Below are 19545 nucleotides of genomic sequence, written 5' to 3'. Positions count from 1 at the left end.
CTCAAAAATCTTGGGCACATATATATAGCTCGGGTGCCTAAGGCTTTTGCACAGTGTTATATTTATCAATGTGGAACAGAGCGAGTTTGTAAATCTGGCGGGAGCAAAGGATGTTGAGAATGAAGAGGGTGGAGCACCATGGGAGAGGTGTGAGACAGGTGGCTGAGAAGGAGTGCCAGGGGCAGGGGGTTGGCACAGATGTGGGCACACCCAGCCCTGATACAGCAGGCAAGGTGATTTGATTCCAAACAATTGGGTTATTGATCATTACAGTATGTCTGTTCAGTGCTTCCTGCTTCTTCTCTCCCTTTCCTTTTTCCCAACCATGATTCCCCTCTTCCTGCCCCCTTCCCACTCTCAGTCCACATAGAAATCCATATCAGATTCAGAAATCTGATGGCAGAAGAAAAGAAGATGATCCTAAAACATTGAGTGTGGACCTTGGGCTCCTGTACCTCCTCCCTGATGTTAGTAATGAGAAGAGGTCACATCATAAGTGGTGGGGGTGCTTAATAATGAATGCCACCTTCTTGAGGCACTGCCTTTTGAAGATGCTCTCATCGGGAGGGGGAGTAGTGGGAAGTTTGTACTAGTGATATAGCTGGTTGGGTATATAACCCTTTGCGGCATCTTCTCATCCTGTGTACTGGAGACAGTGATGCAGCTGTTCAGAGTGTTCTCCAGGGCATACCTGTAAAAATTTCCATGAGAAATATGAAGACTGCAAACACTGCTACGTCAGTACACGAGAGACACAAGTGGCAGCAGATGCTGGAAGTTAGGAGCAACACACAAAGGACCTGGAGGATCTCAATAGGTCCGGCAGCATCTACAGAGGGAAGTAAACAGTTGGTGTTTCACCTTGAGAACTTTTATTGGGAATAGGAAGAAAGAGGAAAGATAGATAGTATAAAAAGTAGGGGGAAGGCTGCCTATCACGCCCCTCACTTGGATCTACTTGTTACCTGCTAGCTCTTGCTACACCCTGTCTCCCACCTTTATGCTGGCATTTGATCATTGTGCACCTACATACAGAACCTTACCATACATGTACATATGACAATACTTCGACTTGATTTGACTATTAAGTACAATCTTCTATGCAGGTGTGTTTTATTAGTAGAGTGTCCGTTTCTTACCTACTTTCAGTCTTTAGTTAGAGTAAAGCCTTCTGTCCTTCCTTTCAAATCTGCCGTAACTTCAAAGGATAGTGTCCATCTAAACATTTGAAACATTTTGTTTTCTTTAAAAAGTAATATCTAACATGGCCTAAACCACATTCTTCATTCTGAATATATTGGGGAACCAATAGGAAAATCTCCAATTTGACTTAAGTGCAGGGATTTGAAGAGTTTCCTCACTTAACTTGTTTGGTTAGATAGATCTATATAATAGATTGACAGCAGAGGAAATGTATGATAATCAGAGACAAGGTTTGGTCAGGTATTGTATGGGCAGAATAATAAGTTTGTTGAGAATTTGATGGTAAAATCTTTCATTAAAAAAGTAATGATATTGGAAATGTATATTTCCATTAGAAAATATTGTGGTTGCAGGATGGGAATAAGAATTATATTCAATAGATAATTAATTATGTTGAGATGAAATATTGATGTTTTATTAAAAAAATATTATAGTGCTAGGATCAGTTCATAGGGTCATTAAAGCAGGAAATGACCATCCAGAGAGTGTGCCATGTGACCAGATAGATCTGTGACATCTTGCATTTTCCCTAAGCCATCATGAAAGTTTACAAACAAGCTTAGAACTGGAGGAATAATTTCAGTATTTGTGTTTCTTCAATATCACTCAGTCCCGATCTTTCCTAATTAGGAACTCAGCAATTATGCAATTAGACTCTTCTTGCTCAAATAAATTTCAACAATCTCTTCATAACATCAAGGTCACAACTCTCATTAAAAGGATGAGTATCCAGACATTGGAAATACAGAATTTGCTCTCAAATTGAACAGAGGAGATTGTGAACATTTTTTCAGTTTTGCCGTAGTAATTTACCATTAATTGGGTTACAGATCATTAAATCATTTTAGGAAGGGCTTCTTAGATAACAAGGATACAACCAATGGTAGCTAGTTAATCTTTATAGATATTGGAATTTACCTGCTGAAATTAAACAATGATTTCAAAAATTGTGAATCGTCCTTTAAGTCACATCTTAAATAGCCATTCTTTCACCGAGCTTTTTTATCTTTGGAATCTAATTTCTTCTTTTGTGGCTTTGAGTTAAGTTTTGTGAGGTGACTTGAGATGATGACAGCATGAAGATGTGACACAAATGCACATTAATATATGGATTAACTGGTTAATTCTCTTTCCCTGGGAAGTCAGACCTATTAACCCCCAACTGTTCAGCTTTATGTTCCTAAGATTAATGAATCTTTGGTAAACATAGCCATATGACATAGCTAGCCAAACTGATTTCTTACAGTACCTGTGTGGAGTTTGCACATTCTCCCTGGAAGTTCATGTTTTTTTTTCTCTCTCCTGTTCCATTTCATATCCTGAAAACGTGCAGGTGAATTGCCCACCGTAAATTTTCCTGAGAAAAAGTTTGAAGTTTCAAGTTTGAAAAAAATGGGCTGAAAAATGGCAGATGGAGTTTAATACAGGCAAGTGTGAGGTATTGCATGTTGGAAGGAGAAACCAAGGTAGAACATACAGGGTTAATGGTAAGGCACTGAGGAGTGCAGTAGAACAGAAGGATCCTGGGAATACAGATACAAAATTCCCTAAAAGTGGCATCACAGGTAGATAGGGTCGTAAAGAGAGCTTTTGGTACATTGGCCTTTATTAATCAAAGTATTGAGCATAGGAGCTGGAATGTTATGATGAGGTTGTATAAGGCATTGGTGAGGCCGAATCTGGAGTATTGTGTTCAGTTTTGGTCACCAAATTACAGGAAGGATATAAATAAGGTTGAAAGAGTGCAGAGAAGGTTTACAGGGATGTTGCCAAGACTTGAGAAACTCAGTTACAGAGAAAGGTTGAATACGTTAGGACTTTATTCCCTGGAGCATTAGAAGAACGAGGGGAGATTTGATAGAGGTATATAAAATTATGATGGGTATAGATAGAGTGAATGCAAGCAGGCTTTTTCCACTGAGGCAAGGGGAGAAAAAAACCAGAGGACATGGGTTAAGGGTGAAGGGGGAAGAGTTTAAAGGGAACATTAGGGGGGGCTTCTTCACACAGAGTGGTGGGAGTATGGAATGAGCTGCCAGGTGAGGTGGTAAATGTGGGTTCTTTTTTAACATTTAAGAATAAATTGGACAGATACATGGATGGGAGGTGTATGGAGGGATATGGTCCCTGTGCAGGTCAGTGGGACTAGGCAGGAAATGGTTCGGCACAGCCAAGAAGGGCCAAAAGGCCTGTTTCTGTGCTGTAGGTTTCTATGGTTTAAAGTTCAACGTTCAAAGGACATTTGTTATATATTATACAACTTTGAGATTCATCTCCTAACAGGCAGCCACAAATCAAAGAAACCTATAAATACCTATACAAAAAGAAGTCCACGAACACCCAACGTGCAGAGAAAAAAATTTAACCAAATAGCGTTCTAGGCTGAAGTCCGCAAGAGTCCCATAGTTCAGCATAGTGTAGCACAGAGCCGAGTAAAGCCAGGTGGAACAGCGATCTGAACTGGCCCATCCCCTTTGGGCCCTTATACCCTGACCTTTTCAATCTGGCCGGTGTCTAAATTGACGAACAAACATCTGGTTTAATCACCTCAATATGCTCTGGGATCTCGACTTCGCCATCTCCATTCAGCCTGTAACTGACCCTTCGATTTGGCATGTTGCTTAAATCTCCGTCCAGACATCGAGTTTAGTCAAATTGGCACACTCTAGTGCCTGAACCTCACCGCCTCAATTCGGCCTTCGGCATGGCGCTTAAATCGATTGAACGTCGAGTCCTCCTTGTTCCGGCGACAGGCCTCATCTCGCCTCAGTTCTGCCACATTGAATTGCCTTCAAGTCCAAAGGGAAGTTACAGACTTTTACTTGCAAAGATCATTTGCCAGAATAAGTGTGATTAACAATGGTTTTAGTTGTTTTCCTTGTTTCATTAGCCATCAGCCAGCGTCACTGAAGTTCACCAGGGTCATCCAAGGGCTGTAGAACAAGGAATCTGAAGGGAACGGAAAATAACCAAATAATATGTGGTTTGGGTGGGAGGGGAGTAGTGGGCGGAGTTTGTGGGTGATGGGCAGATGGAATCAGTGGGGAGGGGGAAGGGAAAAGCTAGTGATAGAGCCAATAGCAGGTGTGTATGTGGGAGGATTGGTGTAGATCAGGAGAGGGGAAGGGGCCTGTGGGGAAAACATACCTGAAATTAGAGAGCTGCATATTTTCAACTACCAAGAAAGAAAACAAGGCGCTGTTCCTCTAGGTTGCTTTTAACTTCACCATGGCAGTGGAGGTGGTCAAGTACAGACAAGTTGGTATGGGAAAGTGGGGGTGGGGGGGGGTGGAATTGAAATGGCTTGCAATCAAGTGCTCCAGGTAGCCACCACACAGTGCATATGCTTTGCAAAGCAATTGTCTAGTCTGTGGCACCTACTTCATCTGCCCACCACACATCTCTCCTCCTCTGCATCCTCTCCTTCCAGTTACCATCTGTTCTCTACACATTCTTTACTTGATCCCATGGTCCAACTCCCTTTCCCACCAGATGTCATCATCTGTAGCTATCTATTTCCTCCACTTATCTCCAGACAAAGCATTCTTTGGCTGGGTTTGTTTCCTTCAGAGCAGAGGAGGTTGAAGGAAGACCTGCTGGAGATGTTGGCTTACAGACAGATCTCAGGAATAGACCCCTTATGACACCTGAGCTCTGCTCTGGTCACTGCTTCAAAATTCAGTCAAATTCTGCTTCTATTATGTTATAGTCAGGGTAGATAGTTAAAAGTGGTTCACCATGTCAGAATTATCTGAAAACAGAGAGTATTGGATTAGGGTAAGCAATATAAGGAAGAATTTGGCCAAGATGGGTTGATCCTCACCTAACGTTTAAGAGGCTGGGTTAAAGAATGAACCAGAAGATGTTCATAAACTGCGCAGATAATTTTTGCATAGGATGCAGGGAGATGCAAGGTCTTGCTGAAGAACTAATATGAGAGGATGGTTGAAGTTTGGAACATACTGCCTCAGAGGTGGAGGAAGCAGGGACTCTCACAACATCTAATTAGTATCTGGACAAGCACTTGATTTGTCAATGGACCAGGTGTTAGTAAAGGGATTAGTATAGATGAATACCTGATGATCGGTCTGTTCACGGTGAGCCAAAGGACTTGTTTCTGTGCCTCATGACTCCATAACTTTATAAGCCATAGATATTAAACATTAACATTAACCTCTGAGACACATTTAGAAAAGTATATGTAAAAAATCACTCAAAATGACCTGTAGCCATCACCATGTTAGGAAATAAAATATCTCTAGAAGTTTGACATTGTGACAAGACAGATGCTAATGTTTCTCTACAAGTATCTACATCCCTGAGGTAATGGGTATACTGGAACCCTGAGGGCAGTTTTCTCTGACAAGTTACTTTGCTGTAAAAATTTAATAGAGCTTCTCAGATCTAAAGCAGGATGAGAGACAATGGCATCGAGGTAACATAATAGAAGCAGCTCATCAAAACGCATGGCTTCCCTCTGCTGAAACTTAGCTTGAAGGACAAGTCATGGCTGATGAACTTGATTGAATTTTTGAAGCAGTGGCTGAAGAAGGGGACAGGGGAATATTGATGAATATAATTTATGGGGTCTTTCAGAAGTTGTTTGATTAAGCCCCTTCCAAGAGACTGCAAGCTTAAGCTGAAGCTCATCAAACTGAAGGCAAGTTATTGACCTGGTTAGTATGCTGGTTAATTGGCAGGAAACAGATGAAGGGGAAAGGGACGGGCTCACAAATTGCCAGGACGAACTGATAATTTCCCACAAGGATCGGTGATGTGGCAGCATCTATTGATGCATTTTTAAGTGACTTGGATGATGGGGTTAGAAAGTCAAGGATGGTCACAGAAGAAAGATGGGGTGGCTTTGCAAATCATTAAGTGACACAGGGATGGTGACAGATGCAGTAAACAACCAAAACCTTTGACAAATGGATTTCGACATAAGCAATTGTAATTCTAGATCAATGAATCATGGGGGAAAATACTTTCTAAATAATGAAAATCTAAAAACAAAGGACTTTTAAATCAGACAAGTGAAAAAACAGAATGAGAAATATAAGTAGAATGCCTATATATCCTAAATGATTCCTAAAAAAGAAGCACAAAGAATAAATGGATGACAGATGAAATCAAAAATCTAACAGAAGAAAGAAGACGGAAGAAAGCAAATCCTATAGAATATAAGTCCATAGATAAAAAAGTTAAAAGCTTATGTCAAAAAACCAAAGAAGAATGGTTAAACCAGGAATGTGAGCAATTAGAATGAATCCCTATTACTGATCCAAAAAGGTTACGTTAGCAAATCAAGAACATCACTGGTAAAAAGCTCCTCTGTTCTTCAGGCAGATGTTTGAAAGCAAAAGACGGTACCATTATCATGGAAAAAGATGAGATTATGAACAGATGGACTGAGTATATTCAGGAATTGTTTGAAGACAATCGAGGCAAAAACCCAGAAATTAAGAAGAACATTGAAGGTCCAAGTATTTTAAAATCTGAAGTTCGTAATGCAATAAATAAGATGAAGAAAGGAAAGGCAGCAGGTCCTGATGAATTAGTAATAGAACAAATTATCACCCTTGAAGATTATGAAATTGAAAAACTTACTGATTTAATCAATGACATTTATGAGACTGGAATAATACCAGAAGAGATGAAAAGATCAGTATTTATTACTCTTCCTAAGAAACCTGGAGCAATAGAATGTGAATTACATAGGACCATAAGTTTAATGAGTCATATCACTAAGATACTACTAAGAACTTTGATGACTAGAACTAAAAGTAAGATCCAAGCTGAAATAGGTAAAGAAAAATGTGGTTTTGTGAAAGACAAAGGTACAAGAAACGTGATATTGATGTTAAAGATACTATCAGAATGAGCTATTCAAGTGCAAAAAGATTTGTTTGTTTTACAAACAAAAAGCTTTACAAAAAGCATTTGATGAAGAGAAGCAAGTTATTCAAAATGTTACAGGAAACTCTAGATCTAGATTTGAAAAACCTCCGCCTAATCAGAAATCAGTACTGGTAACAAACTGCGGCTGTAAGAATAGATGGAGAAGTGAGTCAGTTTACGAAAATCAGGAGAAGCGTTAGACAAGGGTGTGTTTTCTCCCCTGATTTGTTTAATGTGTACAGTGAAACAATATTACAAAAAATAAAAGACATCTTTGGAATCAAAGTTGGTGGTGAAAACATCAATAATTTCAGATATGTGGATGACACTGTTAATTGCAAGTACGGAGGAAGAACTACAAAACTTAATTGATATAGTTGTTGAAGAAAGTGCAAAAATGAGTCTATCAATCGCAAAAAGACAATGTATGGTGATATCCAAAAAGAAGGAGAATCCTATCTGCAGGCTGAGAATAAACAGGGAAGACATAAAACAAGTACAGAACTTTTGCTACTTAGGAAGCTGGGTGACATCAGATGGCAGGTGCGACATGGACATCAAAAGGAGAATAGGGATGGCAAAAGACACCTTTATGAGAATGAAGAGTATACTGACCAATACTAAACTAGGCATGACAACCCACCTCAGAGCACTAAAAACATAAAATGTTATATTTATCCAGTTATGTTATACGGCTCAGAATGTTGGACAATATCTAGTAACATGAGGAAATGGATTGAAGCAGCAGAGTTGTGGTTTTTGAGGAGGATGCAAAGAATACAGTGTATCATGGACGAAACAAATATCTAATGAGGATGTCATGAACAGAGCAAACACAAAAAGAGGAATAATGTATGAGATCATGAAAAGGCAATGTGACTTTATTGGACACGTGATTAGAAAAGAGGAGTTAGAATGCACGGTAATTATGGGAAAGATTGAAGGGAAGAAAGCAAGAGGAAGACAAAGACAAATGATGATGGAGACAGCAGCCAGAGAACTGGAAATGAATACCAATGAATTGATCCACTTGACCCGAAACAGGAGTATGTGGGCCATGGCAGTCAAAGCTCAAACTGGGTGTGGCACATGATGATGATATATCTAGAGTGCTAGAGTACAAGCAAATGGATGTTAGGGTGCAACCAGATCATGAAGACCATCATACCTTTCAGGGACACTTATTGGGAGGAGCAAGTAGTGGCACAGACCCCCTTATAGCCATCCAAATTAATGTGTCAAGAGATTAACTTACAGTATACATGCAGTCCCATCCAAAGGACCAATTACCATTCAGTGCTTGACATCACTGGATCCTTTATTAGATACGTGGATCAGAAAGTATGCATCAGCTTGCAAGAGTCATTCAGCTAAGAGTTAAACTACAGAGAAAGGTTACACACTTGAGATATATGATGGTATACAGTAGCTGTTACTGTAATGTGTTACTGCTCCATTTCCACTACTCCTTGTAAGTTTGCATGTTCCCCCTGTGATGGGACGGTTTTCCTCTGCGCGCTGTGGTTTCCTCCCTCATTCCAAAGCCGCACGAGTTGGGATTAATAAATTGAGCACATGTTATGTTGGTGCTGAAGCAATGGTGGCTGTCCTCAGTGCATCCGCTAACTGTATGGATCACTGACCCAAATAGATATAAAGGCATAGATCATTGCTTTGTTGTTTCAGTGTACACGTGACGACTAAAGTGAATCTAATCTAGATTTGCACTAACTGGAATTTGGAAGCTTGACCAATAATTTTCACGCGGTTTTAAATGTAACAATGTGAGTTTCTGCTGAGTGATGTTCTGAAGGAAGGAAAGGTCTTAATCAGCCGATGCAGAAAAGTGGCTGATTTTCTTCTTCCATCAAGGTCTGTGAAATCTTTTAACAAATGCCAGTAGTTTCACTATTGCTATCACCAATATTACCAGCTTTTAAAAGTATACTCCTATTATTATATATAATTACTTGAATTTAAATTCCCCCAGTGGTTATGGGGTTTGAACTTCTGTTTCTGATTTTGCAACTAGACAGTTTAACGATCAATGCAGGCGGCCCTGATGGCTGCATGCTTAGTCCACTGCTCTATTCGCCCTACTCTTGTTAAGGCACTGGAGCAACTCAGCAGGTTCAGCGGCATCTTTCGGGGGGAAAGGAACTGGTGATAGTTTGCAGTGAAACATTGTAAACAGGAGGGAGAGTGGGGAGGGAAAATGATCAGAATAAAGAGGAGGGGGTAATACAGGCTGAAGGTGATAGGTGGATGGGGGTGTTGAGGGTGATTAAGAGATCAAGGCAGGTGGAGGAGGTGGAGAGGTGGCATTCGGAGAAATGAGGGACAGACAGTAAAAACGAGGAAGGTGGAGCCAGATAGAGGATGAGGAGAGTGAAGCTGACCACAGCTGTCAGTCAGTGAGAAGCATGAACACAATGGCTATTATTGCCGGAACCTGATAAGGTCCTTCATTTGAATGATCTCTTTTTCTCTCCCTTGATGCCATTGGAATATGGTGCCAAAGTAAGGTTTAATCAATGTGGATTGTGGACTCTACTTCACATTAAAGATGTGTTCTAGTTTCTGGTTACTCTTTTTTGTTGCTATTTTTGGGTGAGTTTTGAATAATAGTAAACACTGAGCTGAAATATGCCTTTTGATATTGTATTTTATATCCGGTGTTTTTGCTCATTTTTTGTTGTTTGCGTGATTTGTTTTGGTTTGCATGTGTGGACTGCGGGGGTTGATGCATTTTCTTTGAACAGGTTCAATGGTTCTTTGTTTCGTGGCTGTCTGTGGGTAAGACGATTCTCAGGGTTGTATACTGAATACGTACTTTGATAATAGATGTACTTTGAAAGGAAGATGATCATGAGAACCATTACATGAAAGGTTAGAGGCAGGAGGAACCAGGTCTGGATAGGGGAGGAGGGGATTCAGATTAATTTATTTATCACATGCACATTGAAACATACGCAATGCATTGTTTACGTTAACAACCAACACACACAACCTATGGATGTTCTGGGGGTGGCCTGTAACTGTTGCCACACATCCAGATGCCAATGTAGCATCCCTACCATGTTCAGCAGAACCACGTGGAGATCATCTCCTTATCGCTGACAAATAGAGCTGGAAAAGTATGGAGTGAAAACACATGATAGATAGCTGTGGGCAGCAGTGGTTTAACAATTCTGTTTAATCAGAGCTTAAAGGCAGAGCCGCCAATGGGTAACCTATGTGGATATGTCCAGAGAAGAATAGGTTATGGAGAAATGCACGGGGGAATGGGATTAATGAGATTACTCAGGAAGCTGTTATTGACAAGAAGATTAAAAAATATAAAATATTCTCAAGTACAAGGAAGACTAAAGATGCTGGAAATCCAAACCAACACACATAGAACACTAGAGGAACTCAGCAGGTCAGACAGCATCTATGGGAAAAGAATAAACAATCAACGTTTCAGGCTGAGACCCTTCCCCAGAATGGGTGATATAAAATATTTCTTGCAAAGAGAGCTGTTTACTATTTCAACTCCTGAAAGGCCTGATAGTCGTTTTTAATTTCTGCCCATTTAGTTTGGGAATCTTCTTACTCCAGCCCCAACAGAGAAGTTGGCTCTTAACTTTCTTAAAAAGCATGTAGTCCTTTTATTGGAAGGCCAGCATTTAACATCCTTTATTGCCTTGGCTTGCCAGCTGGTAGCATAGTGGCATCAGCGCTGGACTTCGGAGCAAAGGCTCCCGAGTTCGAATCCAGACAGCTCCCTTGCATGCTTTCCATCCATGCTGTGTTGAGCATCAAGCTAGCAACTCTGCCTCAAAAAATAAGAAAACCTGCTAAAAAAAAAAAGAACGCTGTCATGACAGCGTCCCGATGACTCCATTCGGAGTTAAGGGCTTTCTTCTTCTTCTATTACCTTGTCTGCAAACACACCGGTGGCAGCTCTACATTACATTCTTCTGTTTCCTGTCTTGAACTGTCTTCATTTCCCCACCTTTGCATTCTTTTGTTTGTTTTCTCTCTCTCCCCCCCTCTCTCCCCCACCCCCCTTACTACCCCCATTAACAATTCTCCAGATGACGTCATTTACCCAAATCCCTCTCCTGATAATTCTGGTCCTCCCATATCAGATGTTTCCTCTGTCCGGTCCATGCCTTCTCCATTCCCTCTGCAGCTTAAAACCTACCTGATGAAGGCTCTCAGACTGAAATCTAGATTCTTTATTCCTCTCCATTGATGCTATCTAACCTGCTGAGTTCCACTAGCATTTAGTGTGTGTTGCTCTTAAAATCTACCAGTTTTCTCTCTGACAAAGAGAAAATCTATTTCTCTTTCCATAGCTGCTGAATATTTCTAACATTTTCTGCTTTCATCCTTGGTTTTCCAATACCAGCACTAGCAACTTAATAATTGCACAGAAAACCTTGCTCTTTGCATTGCTGAGTAATTAAAGATGAAAAATTGTAGCTAGTGATGCCAGTGCATCCTGCAGACAAATAGGTAAACAAGGAAATAACCTTTCGAACTGATAAACCACCATTTCATCTGAACATTGCCATGACAATGATTGTGATGTTTTCAGTGCACTTCCTCGGAGGTAAGACACCGAGAAAACAAAAGAAAAATATTGTTGATGCGATACAGCACAAACAGAAAAAGAAATTGCTGGGAGTATTCAGCAGCCTCTGTGGAGAGATATCAGTGGAACCTGCATCGCTGGAGCTCTGATTAAACAGAGTTGTTAACCCAATGCTACCCACTGCTATCTACAATGTGTTTCAGCTCTGTATTTTTCCAGCCCCATTTGTCAGTGACAAGAAGGTGATTCGCTGCTCCTCAATAGACATCCAATAGGGGGCGCCAGGAGCAGAGTCTCTCTGAAGAAGATTCCCTGGTTCTGCTTTGTACCTCCATCTTGTGGACCAGTTATTCAAAGGATGAGGGAGGGTGAGATTTGAGTGTGTGTGTGTGTGTGTATCTGCATGTGGGTATGTCTGTGTCTGCTTGTGCACATGTGTGTGCCTGTGTCTTCATGAGTACACAGGTATGTATGCATATGTGTTTTCTGTGTGTGTGTGTGTGTGTGTGTCTGTTTGTACGTGCACACATATACACAATTATAACCTTTGGAATTCCGACTTTTTGTTGTTCTTTTTGCCTCTTGAAGGTGATATTGCTTTTCTCAGGTTGTCTGAAGGAGGGGTGAAAATGGCAGGTCAAGAGATAATGGTGGTGGGGGCAGATTTCAGACCTGATGAACGAACTGGTCTTTCCTTTCCTGTCATTGTGGTTGTTCTATCTGTATCCAAGTTGTATTCTGCCATCCAGACACTTCAGTGTGGTGGTATCTCCAATGTGGGTTGTTTGTCTATTTCATTTGACATTGGTAGTGCTTCGGTTCCACAATATCTTTATTCTTTTACCTCAAAGGGTTTCAGCTCTAGCCATAAACTTAACCAATATAATTTTCTGGAGTGTTTTAAACTGTGTCACTGGTTCACTTTCATTTGACTATCACCCAGGCATAAAGGTGATGAAGTTATAAATGTGGGAAATTCTACAGAGGCTGAAAATCGAAAACAAAACACAAAAATGCTGGAGGAACTCTACAGGTCAGATAGTATCAATGGAGAGGAATAAACATTTTACGTTTCGGACCAGACCCTTCATCAGGACGTCCTGAAGAAGGAAGGGTTTCAGACCCTAACGTTGACTGTTTATTCATTTCCATAGATGCTGCCTGACCTGCAGAGTTCCTCCGACATTTTGAAGGTAATGAAGTGCTTTGCGTGATCTGTATTATTTTATGCTGACACGTGCCCTGGGATAACATCATGCCTTTTTTCTATGGAATTCACAGGAATAAAAAAAAATGGCAGGAACACAAGGACCTCTCACTCAGTTTAATTTAATTTTCACTTGTCCCCACTGGTAAATTCTAACTAAATTAGGTAAATACATCTTAACCCAACTTAACTTAGGTGTAGTTACTTGTAGGAATGGTTTTCTGATGTGTGCATATTAGGATACTTATTGTGCACTGCTTACTCAATTGGAAAAAATTAGATTTTACTATACCTTCAGCAGGCTAACAAACAATTCAATCTGTAAATTACACTTTAAAATTTCTTTCCATAATACTTAATGATCCTGTTTTTGCCTCTCCTTATTTTTCTGTTGGGTCTGTTGCTTTCCTTTGGAAATTTGCAAGCACCATTAAAAGTGCCTTCATGTTCTGACCATCCCAATCCCAGTTCTACAACTCTACGACTCGATAACTCGTTCTCAGTACTACTTATTTATTACTATTATTGTGCTTTTTTTTTGTATTTGCTCAGTTTGTCTTCTATTGCACATCAGTTGTTGGTCAGTCTTCGTGTGTATTTTTTCATTGATTATATAGTATTTTTTGTTCTACTCTGAATGACTATAAGAAAATGAATGGTGAAATATATGTACTTCGATAGTAAATTTAATTTGAACCTTGAGTTCCCCATTTAACTCAAAAATCCGAATGCCTTATCAAACATTTTGTGCCAAAGATCTAAAAAAAAAATACTGGAAGCTTAATTTTAATTCAGGGGAGGGTGACCAATGCAAAAAAATCACCTGATTGTTCCTATAGTCAGGTGAAACCTGTCACCTTGTGATTCTATGTTTAAGTTAATCAGAACCAGAAGCAGGTTTAATGTCACTGGAATATACTGTGAAATTTGTTATTTTGCAGCAACAGAATATTGCAATACATAATATCTACACATTACAATAAGTACATACTAAAAAAATTAAATTAAATAAGTAGTGCAAAAAGAGAGAAAAAAATACGAGGTGGTCCTCATGAGATTATTGTCCATTCAGAGATCTGATGGTGGAAGGGAAGAAGCTGTTGCTGAAACAATAAGTGTGTGTCATCATGCTGCGCTACCTCCTCCCTGATGGTAGCAATAAGAAGAGGATACTGTGTGTCTTGGGTGATGGAAGTTCTTAATGATGGATGCTGCCTTTTTGAGGCATTGCCTTTTGAATTTGACCTGGATGCGAGGGAGGCTACTGCTGATAATGGAGCTGGCAGAATTTACAACTTTCTGCAGCTTTTGCCAATCCTGTGCAGTGTCCCTCCATACCAGACAGTGATGCAGCCAGTTTGAATGCTCTGCATTATAAATCTGCAGAATTTTTTTGTCTTTGGTGACATACCAATTCTCCTCAAACTCCCAATGAAGTATATCTGCTGTCATGCCTTCTTTGTAACTGCATCAATATGTTGGGCCCAGGATAGATCCTCAGAGATGTTGACACCCGGGAACTTGAAACTTCTTACTGCTGATCCCTCGATAAAGATTGGTGTGTGTTCCCTCAACTTTGCCTTCCTGAAGTCCACAATCAACTGCTTGGTTTTACTGTTGTTGTTCTGACACCACTCAAGCTGCTGACCTGCCTTAGTCCTATACTCTACACTGGACAGCAAGATGTTTCAAGACTGCAGATAGTTCCACTGTCCCCTTACACGATTGAGTTTTTCTGTCATCTGAAGAGCTTCTTGCAAATCATGTTCAAGGTTGGTTTCAGTCGAAGCAAGCAGCTGAAGAAGGGAGTGGAAGAATTCGGGTAGAAAAAGTTGTTTTTTTTTCTTAAAAACTGCTCGGGGAGAAGGGTCTGCACTGTGCAGGCGTGTGACGTAGCGCGCCAAGGTTTAAAAGCAGACCACCATATACAGCGGCCATCGTCGGAGTGAACTGAGTCAGAGTGGGACGGCTTTGGCTCAACAGGCAGAGGCCAGGGTAGGTTCCGGTAAGTTTTTTGTTCAGATTGTTTAGTGCAGAGAGAATGCCAGGCAGGATGTTGGAATGCTCCTCTTGCAGGATGTGGGAAGTCAGGGAGCCCTCTGGTGTCCCTGACAACGACACCTGCAAGAAGTGCATCCAGCTGCAGCTCCTAACGAACAGCGTTAGGGAACTGGAGCAGGAGCTGGTTGACCTGTGGATCATTCAGGAGAATGAGGAGATTATAGACAGTAGCTACAGGGAGGTAGTTACGCCAAAGGAGCAGAGGACAGTAAATTGGGTCACTGTCAGGCGAGGGAAGAGGAAAAGGCAGGTAGAGCAGGGTTCCCCTGTGGCCATTCCCCTCAACAACAAGTATACTGCATTGGATACTGTTGCGGGGGATAATTTACCTGGGACAAGCTGCAGTAGCCGGATCTCTGGCACTGAATCTGGCTCTGCAGTGCTGAAGGGAGGGGGGGAAAAAAGAGGAAAGCGGTAGTGATAGGGGACTCGATAGTTAGAGGTGCAGATAGGAGGTTCTGTGGTCGTGACAGAGAATCCAGGATGGTTTGTTGCCTCCCAGATGCCAGGGTCAAGGATTTCTCTGATCGATTGCATGACATTCTGAAGTGGGAGGGTGACCAGCCAGATGTCGTGGTGCACATCGGTACCAATGATGTAGCAAGGAAGAGTGAGGAGGTCCTGGAGATTGAGTATAGAGAGCTTGGTAGGAAGTTGAAAAGCAGGACCTTTCGAGGGTGGTAATCTCAGGATTGCTACCTGTGCTAGGTGCCAGTGAGGGTAGGAATAGGATGCTCTGGAGGATGAACAAGTGGCTGAGGAACTGGTGTAGGGGGCAGGGTTTCAGAGTTTCAGATTTCAGGATCATTGGGACCTCTTGGGGCAGGTGGGACCTGTACAAGAGAGACGGGTTACACTTGAACTACAAGGGGACCAATATCTTTTCAGGGAGGTTTGTTAATGCTGTTGGGGAGGCTTTAAATTAGATTTACAGTGTGATGGGAACCAGAGTGCCAGAGCTGACAGTGTGGCTGGGGTTAAAATAAATGATGTTAAAAGTTCAAGCAAATCCACTAATAGAAAGGTTGTGAGTGGTGGTAAAAATCTTCTGAGGTGTATATATTTCAATGCTAGGAGTATTGCGGGGAAGGCGGATGAGTTGAGGGTGTGGATTGACACGTGGAATTATGATGTTGTAGCAATTAGTGAAACTTGGCTATAGGAGGGGCAGGACTGGCAGCTTAATATTCCAGGGTTCCGATGTTTCAGATGTGATCGACGCAGAGGAATGAAAGGTGGGGGAGTAGCATTGCTTGTTAGGGAAAATATTAACAGCAGTGCTCAGGCCGGACAGATTAGAGGGCTTGTCTACTGAGTCCTTATGGGTGGAGCTGAGAAACAGGAAAGGTATGGCCACATTAGTGGGATTATATTACAGACCACCCAATAGTCAATGAGAATTGGAAGAGCAAATCTGCAGAGAGATAGCAGGCAACTGCAGGAAACATAAAGTTGTGGTGGTAGGGGATTTTAATTTTCCATATATTGATTGGGACTCCCATACTGTTAGGGGTCTAGATGGTTTAGAGTTTGTAAAATGTGTTCAGGAAAGTTTTCTAAATCAATATATAGAGGGACCAACTAGAGGGGATGCAATATTGGATCTCCTGTTAGGAAACGAGTTAGGACAAGTGACAGAAGTCTGTGTAGGGGAGTACTTTGGTTCCAGTGATCATAACACCATTAGTTTCAACTTGATCATGGACAAGGATAGATCTGGTCCCAGGGTTGAGGTTCTTAACTGGAAGAAGGCCAAATTTGAAGAAATGAGAAAGGATCTAAAAAGCGTGGATTGGGACAGGTTGTTCTTTGGCAAGGATGTGATTGGTAGGTGGGAAGCCTTTAAAGGAGAAATTTTGAGAGTGCAGAATTTGTATGTTCCTGTCAGGATTAAAGGCAAATGAATAGGAATAAGGAACCTTGGTTCTCAAGGAATATTGCAACTCTGATAAAGAAGAAGGAGTTGTATGACATGTATAGGAAGCAGGGAGTAAATAAGGTGCTTGAGGAGTATAAGAAGTGCAAGAAAATACTTAAGAAAGAAATCAGGAGGGCTTAAAGAAGGCATGAGGTTGCCTTGGCAGTCAAAGTGAAGGATAATCCAAAGAGCTTTTACAGGTATATTAAGAGCAAAAGGATTGTAAGGGATAAAATTGGTCCTCTTGAAGGTCAGAGTGGTCGGCTATGCGTGGAACCAAAGGAAATGGGGGAGATCTTAAATAGGTTTTTTGCATCTGTATTTACTAAGGAAACTGGCATGAAGTCTATGGAATTAATGGAAACAAGTAGTGAGATCATGGAAACTGTACAGATCGAAAAGCAGGAGGTCCTTGCTGTCTTGAGGAAAATTAAAGTGGATAAATTCCCGGGACCTGACAGGGTGTTCCCTCGGACCTTGAAGGACACGTGTTGAAATTGCAGGGGCCCTGGCAGAAATATTTAAAATGTCGCTGTCTACAGGTGAGGTGCCGGAGGATTGGAGAGTGGCTCATGTCGTTCTGTTGTTTAAAAAAGGATCGAAAAGTAATCCGAGAAATTATAGGCCAGTAAATTTAACGTTGGTAGTAGGTAAGTTATTAGAGGGAGTACTAAGAGACAGAATCTACAAGCATTTGGATAGACAGGGACTTATTAGGGAGAGTCAACATGGCTTTGTGTGTGGTAGGTCATGTTTGACCAATCTGTTGGAGTTTTTCGAGGAGGTTACCAGGAAAGTGGATGAAGGGAAGGCAGTGGATATTGTCTACATGGACTTCAGTAAGACCTTTGATAAGGTCCCGCATGGGAGGTTAGTTAGGAAAATTCAGTCGCTAGGTATAAATGGAGAGGTGGTAAATTGGATTCGACATTGGCTCAAAGGAAGAAGTCAAAGAGTGGTAGTAGAGAATTGCTTCTCCGAGTGGAGGCCTGTGACTAGTGGTGTGCCACAGGGATCAGTGCTGGATCCATTGTTATTTGTCATCTATATCAATGATCTGGATGATAATATGGTAAATTGGATCAGCAAATTTGCTGATGATACAAAGATTGGAGGTGTAGTAGACAGTGAGGAAGGTTTTCAGAGCCTGCAGAGGGACTTGGACCAGCTGGAAAAATGGGCTGAAAAATGGCAGATGGAGTTTAGTACAGACAAGTGTGAGGTATTGCACGTTGGAAGGACAAACCAAGGTAGAACATACAGGGTTAATGCTAAGGCACTGAGGAGTGCAGGGGAACAGAGGAATCTGGGAATACAGATACAAAATTCCCTAAAAGTGGCATCACAGGTAGATAGGGTCGTAAAGAGAGCTTTTGGTACATTGGCCTTTATTAATCAAAGTATTGAGTATAAGAGCTGGAATGTTATGATGAGGTTGTATAAGGCATTGGTGAGGCCGAATCTGGAGTACTGTGTTCAGTTTTGGTCATCAAATTACAGGAAGGATATAAATAAGGTTGAAAGAGTGCAGAGGAGGTTTACAAGGATGTTGCTGGGACTTGAGAAACTCAGTTACAGAGAAAGGTTGAATAGGTGAGGACTTTATTCCCTGGAGCGTAGAAGAATGAGGGGAGATTTGATAGAAGTATATAAAATTATGATGGGTATAGATAGAGTGAATGCAAGCAGGCTTTTTCCACTGAGGCAAGGGGAGAAAAAAAACAGAGGACATGGGTTAAGGGTGAGGGGGGAGAAGTTTAAAGGGAACATTAGCGGGGGGCTTCTTCACACAGAGGGTGGTGGGAGTATGGAATGAGCTGCCAGACAAGGTAGTAAATGTGGGTTCTTTTTTAACATTTAAGAATAAATTGGACAGATACATGGATGGGAGGTGTATGGAGGGATATGGTCCGTGTGCTGGTCAATGGGACTAGGCAGAAAATGGTTCAGCACAGCCAAGAATGGCCAAAGGGCCTGTTTCTGTGCTGTAGTTTCTATGGTTCTATGGTTGAGACCCAGTCCATGAAAGATAGGAAAGGTGGCGAGGAAGTAATAATGACTTGTTATAAGGGGTTTCATTAGGTAATCTTTAGTACACCACCTAGGTGTCTGACCCATTTTGGTAGATTGAATAGTGCAAATAGGGTCCCAGGAAAGAATGGTTGTGATAGGCAGGGGAGTTTGGGCTGATGGGTCTGGCACCATCATAGAAGTTGTAGATTGTAACTGGGGAGATGGGGGCTATTCTTTACTCCAGTTACCTTTGGGTGTTTTTATTGTTTTATTGTTACAGTTTTCTATTTAAGATAGAGTTGATAGCTCTGCTCACTTCTCCATGGGGGATTTCTTGTCTCTGCACTGAACTGTGGCTATGGCCTGTAACTAACGGGCTCCTGGATTGGCTGCAGAGATGATTGGCTTCGTGGCTGTGGACTCACTTTTGTGAACTTCAGTTCTAAAGGTTACTTGTTTACTCTCATTGTATGTTCCATTTTTTTCCTGCACATTGGGTGTTTGACAGTCTTCTTTGTAATGGGTTCTGTTCAGTTTCTTTGTTTTGTGGCTGGGTGTAAGGAGACAAATCTGAAGGTGGTATATAGTATACATACATTGATAATAAATGTACTCTGAACTGGAACTTTATTGTCGTGGTTAATTCTTCAATGTGTACCATTT

The sequence above is a fragment of the Mobula hypostoma genome, chromosome 5 (genome assembly GCF_963921235.1).
Source record: "Mobula hypostoma chromosome 5, sMobHyp1.1, whole genome shotgun sequence".
NCBI lineage: Eukaryota > Metazoa > Chordata > Chondrichthyes > Myliobatiformes > Myliobatidae > Mobula > Mobula hypostoma.
The sequence above is the reverse complement of the archived record's forward strand: the minus strand, read 5'-3'. Positions refer to the sequence as shown.